General features: G+C 34.2%; 1 long non-coding RNA gene across 1 annotated transcript; it reads left to right on the forward strand.

Annotated features, from left to right (window-relative positions):
- The first annotated feature begins 1,025 nt into the window (after positions 1-1,025).
- LOC141380468 (uncharacterized) lies at positions 1,026-4,623 on the forward strand. The gene is made up of 4 exons (XR_015523379.1): positions 1,026-1,069; positions 1,430-1,493; positions 1,777-1,902; positions 2,868-4,623. It is a non-coding gene; the product is annotated as an uncharacterized LOC141380468 (long non-coding RNA).
- Positions 4,624-5,070: the final 447 nt, after the last annotated feature.

Genomic DNA, 5,070 nt, shown 5'->3' on the forward strand with positions numbered 1-5,070 from the left:
ATTCATTTTTCACTTATAACCAACAAGATATTCAATGAGTGCACAAGCAAGTGATGGTGGTTTTAATATCACAGTTAACCTTCTCAGGCTTATTCTTTTTTCTTTTGGCATTTTATGCTACACAAATAGTGTAATACACATAATTAATTATAGTAGCTGTAAGAATTGAGATATTACAAATACTTTGATGTCTTTGACAATTCAACATGAGCCGAAAACAGGTACAATCGGCTTCACAACCCAGCAGGTGGGAATGCGAGAAAGAACCAGTTCCTGCTACATTTACATGTGAATCCGCTGAAACTCGACTTCAATCACCCCAACTCACACATATGGTCATTTAAAAGTCTGAATGTTCTAAATTAACCAAAGTGACTTTATCTATCATGTTTGATATCATGTTTGATATCATTTGAAATGTCTCAGTACGACTGGTACAATGGTCTCATTCTCTCAGAAATAGACAATCAAAACAATAAATATATAACTTGAGGCATCTTTTGAATCACTGTGAAGGGTGTGACTTTCCCACAGGCAGCACTAAATGCAAATGCCTTTTGTTATGCACACACCCTGTAACTGTTTGCTGTTACTTTGCATATAATTTATATAAGTTTATGTTTTCAAAGATAATTTTTTGTTGTTGAGAAAATAACCCAGCCGGCACACGACCGACCTTCAACGTTGAAATATGGTTGAAATAAGGTCAGATGTGTTTTGAACGTTGAAATAATGTTGATAGAACGTTTAATGTTGAACGGTTGAAAAACAGCCTGCATATGACAAGGCTTCAACGTTGAAATGTGGTTGAAAATACGTCAGTTGTTGCTTTAATGTTGAAACAATGTTGAATGATAAATGGTTGAAAAAAGTTACAGAAATCCTTGTACAAATCAACGTTGACATTTTTTTTATCATGGTCTGTATGTTGAATTAACGTCATGGCTTCACCCAATATTCAACATGTTTGGTTACCATGGTATCGGAGGACTCGGCGCACGCGGCCACGCGCAGCGCTTCACTTCACTTAATTACGAACACCTGACCTGCAGTGCAGCAGAATTCAGAGGTAAGCGTGTTTTTAGATGCTTTAAAGTTTTATTTACCCCCCGATTTTGTTTTACACACAGTGTATCTTAAATGTGACTTGGTGTAGTGTTTCGAATTTTGAAGCATTTAAAACTTTCCAGTTTGTTTTTAGTCTTGTTTGCGCTCCGGTGACGCAGCTAACCTCAAGGTAATGTCACATGTTTAACGTTAGTCTAAATGAGCGTTTTTATGGCAAATTCAAAGCGATAAACTCCAAACGCAGTTTAAAGTTACTGAGCAACGTTATAAAACAATATCCATTTTATACGCTGTATTATTAGTGTTATTATTACAAAGTGAACTGCTGTCGTTTCACTGTTGTTGTTGTTTTTGCTTTTAGACATGTAACTTACTCCAGAGACGCACTAACTTGCACAGCATTAAATGGAAAAGGCTTTGTCCATGTAAGTTTACTTTACCTTTAACAAAGCTATCTGTTAAATCTTCTTGGTGCTTTGGTTGGTGATTTTCTCTTTCTAATCTGTTTGTTTATTGATTGTTAGGCCATGTTGTGATATTATATTGTTATATTGATATTATTATTGTGAAATCATGTTGTGATGTTATACTATGTGACAGTATTGGGGAACAAATATGTATTTAGTGAGAAATTAATGCTTAAATTACACTTTGTATAGTAGCAGATAAAAGGTGTAATGGGTTTTAACTTTCTGAGTTTTCTGGAAGGTCCAGTTGAGGGGCATCAAGAACACGCAGATAGCCTACCTGTGTCAGCCTGGACAGACTGCAGTTCTGCTACTCCATGCCAAGGCTTTTGTATGGATGTCTTGACTACTACTGTGTTCTCTAAAGGTATTACTGGAGCAAAACAACAGCACCCGTTACAGTAAAATTTGTATTCAAAAAAATAGTGATACATGTGTAGCAGGTCCAGTACATGTGATGTCATTGAGAAGTTGTTTTTATTAAATGTCATTAAAACAAATAAATAAACATGCTATTTAAATAAATCTAAATATTAAAAACTTGAGGATTAAGATGACAAATGAAATGCATCATCTGTCTTGCGAAAAGGGTCTACTTAAGAATTCTGGTGTTTTCCAACTTAAAGGGATAGTTCACCCAAGAATGAAAATTTACTCACATTTTACTCCCCAAATGGTTTAAAACCATTATGAGTTTATTTTGTTGAACACAAAAGAGGCTATTCTGGAAAAAAAAAAAACTAAAAACCTGTAAACATTGACCTCCATAGTAGAAAAAAATACTATAGAAGTCAATGGTTAAATAGATTTGCAGCTTTCTTCAAAATATCTTCTTTTGTGTTCAACGTGGTCAGTAAATGACGACAGAATACAAATTTTGAATTATCCCTTTAATTCTCTGTCATACATGCAGACTTTTGCAGAAGTGCTACACCTTCTAGAGTTTTTCTCAACCATGTCTAAAAAGCTTTAAACAGCTTTTACAGTACATGTAATGGTTTACAACAACTTGTAATTAGATGTGTTGAATGTTTCATGATTCTTTACTGCAGCCTTGGTTAAAAAAAAATAAATAAAAGCAATTTTTTCGAGAATCTGAAATTTGAAGTCTGGAAATGCTGGCACCGGTGGTGGCGAAGGGCTTCCTGACGATATCACACCTAATTCTTCACTTCTCTTAGTTAGGAATATTCAGATGGATGACTCAAAATTATTGAGTGTGGCGATATTATAGGACTAATTTGGATTCAATAAAAAAATAAATATTTGAATTTCACTTTGTATAATAGCTGATACCAACTTAGTTGTAACCTCGTATTTCATTTATTGCAGGTTTTCTGGAGGCTCCATTTGAGGGCATCAAGGACATACTGATGGCCTTAACCAGTGTCAGCCTAGACAGACAGGCATCTATTGCAGTTCTGCTACACAAGACCAAACTCTCTGCTTTTGTATGGATGTCTGACTAGTACGGTGTTCTCTAAAGGTATAACTGGAGCAAAACAATAGCATCCGTTACAGTGAAATTTGTGTTCATAAAAGATAGTGATATGTGTAACAGGTCCAGTACATTTGTCATAAAGGTTAAATCACAGTAAGTACTGTAAAAATAACTTGTTTGCCTTTGCCACAACAGGTCATGGTGTGTGCTTACTGCTCGTAGTAAACACACGCTGATCTGATGAGGGAGAGATATACGCAAACACAATTGTATTTAATGTTTTGTTTTGCCTCACTAAAGTGTTGTTGGAGCTTGGTATGTTCACAGTTGAAATCACTGAAGTCACATGGAACGTTTTGACAATGTGTTTTGTGCCTTATCTTGACAATGACCATCTTGGGACCATTGCTGTCTGTAGAGGATGAGGAGCATTTAATCTAAAATATTTTAGTTTGTGTTCTGAAGATTAACAGGACTTGTGGGATGACACAAGTAATTAATTACAGAACCTATATGAACACTTAATGTGACATGTAATAGTGAAATAGTGGCCATTCACAAATGTGAGCCATTATTATAAGACCCATGTGAACATGCAATTTTTATGATACTAATAATAATAATGGAATAACAAATTGCTTTTACTGTTGTGTTTGTGAGAGAGAATCAAACCATATATTCTACACATTTTCTATGTCTATGTTCCACTGTCACAGGTGCTCAGTTTTGCTGCAGTAATGCTAAACACAATAGATGTACTTTATACAAAAAAAAAAAAAAATACTACATATTTAGCATGCAGACCTGCAAAGTGAAGGAGTAATGTCAGGTTAAGATTATAGCATGAGTTTTCACTATTGTGAATGTGAAGCCATTCATTCACAATGAATTGGAATAGCAAACCTCATTATTGATTTTGTAGGAAACTCACCTGGTGTTTGAGAAATAAATATGTATTTAACTGCTAGACTGATATAGATGTTTTAGTGTTTTAGTCTTGATTCTTTGTCCCCAGTGCCATCTTTTACCTCAAGTGTTTCTCTCAATCTATAAAACCTCAAACAGATGTAATGTATTTCACTTGTGATTCTTAGTTGTGAGTGATGTTTTTTATTTTATTTTTTTACTGCAGCCACTTTAAAAATGGGTATTTTGTAAACTTTGTAAACAGAATTGAAGCGTAGTTTAGTTACTTAGTTTAATTTAGTTAGTATCTGTCTTTCTGAAGACGGTAACACTTTACAATACGGTTGTATTAGTAAGTGTTAATGTATTTACTAACATGAACAAAGAGCAATGAAGCATCTTTCATATAAAGAAAGTACAGTTCATGTCAGCTCAGTGCATTAATGTTAACAAGCATACATTTTGATTTTAATAGCATCAGGACATATTTCAATTAATTAAATGATTAATAAATGCTGTACAAGTATTTGTTCTTTGTTCATGTTAGTAAACATTAACTTTAATTCATGAAACCTAATTAAAAAGTGACTATTTAATTGTATGCCTTTTTTCTGTATTTGAGTGTACAGCATGTATAGTAACCTGCATGGTTTTGATGAACTGTATGCTGTAAATGTTGCTGTATATTTAGAATAATTGAAATAATGAGGTGTGAATTAAATAAATTGATACACAGACTAAGTTGTGTATTTGTGTCGTGTATTTTTTATTAGTAAAAATTTGTATGCTATATTTATGGACTTTGCGTTGTATGTAATTTCTATTTAACTTACGTTGAAATGTATGACGGTGAAACAACGTCACGGTATCAACGTTGATCCAATTTGCAAAATCGAAAGGTAATTCAACCTTCATTCAACGTCTACAAAACGACCACAATTCACCCATGAAGAAGGTAAGAGTGAAACAACGTTGTGATTTCAACGGTGAATCACCGGTGGTGGTCCGACGGTGAAACAACGTCACTATATAAACGTTGATCCAATTTGCAAAATCGAAAGGTAATTCAACGTTGATCCAACCATAGACCTGACGTTGATTCAACGTTGAATCACCGTTGAAATGCCGGCTGGGAAGTTATTATTTGTGAACGTATTTGGTTTAGGGCTTTTATTTTGAAATCTCTGC

This window comes from Danio rerio, chromosome 23 (assembly GCF_052040795.2).
Source record: "Danio rerio strain M-AB ecotype USA chromosome 23, GRCz13ab, whole genome shotgun sequence".
Classification (NCBI taxonomy): domain Eukaryota; kingdom Metazoa; phylum Chordata; class Actinopteri; order Cypriniformes; family Danionidae; genus Danio; species Danio rerio.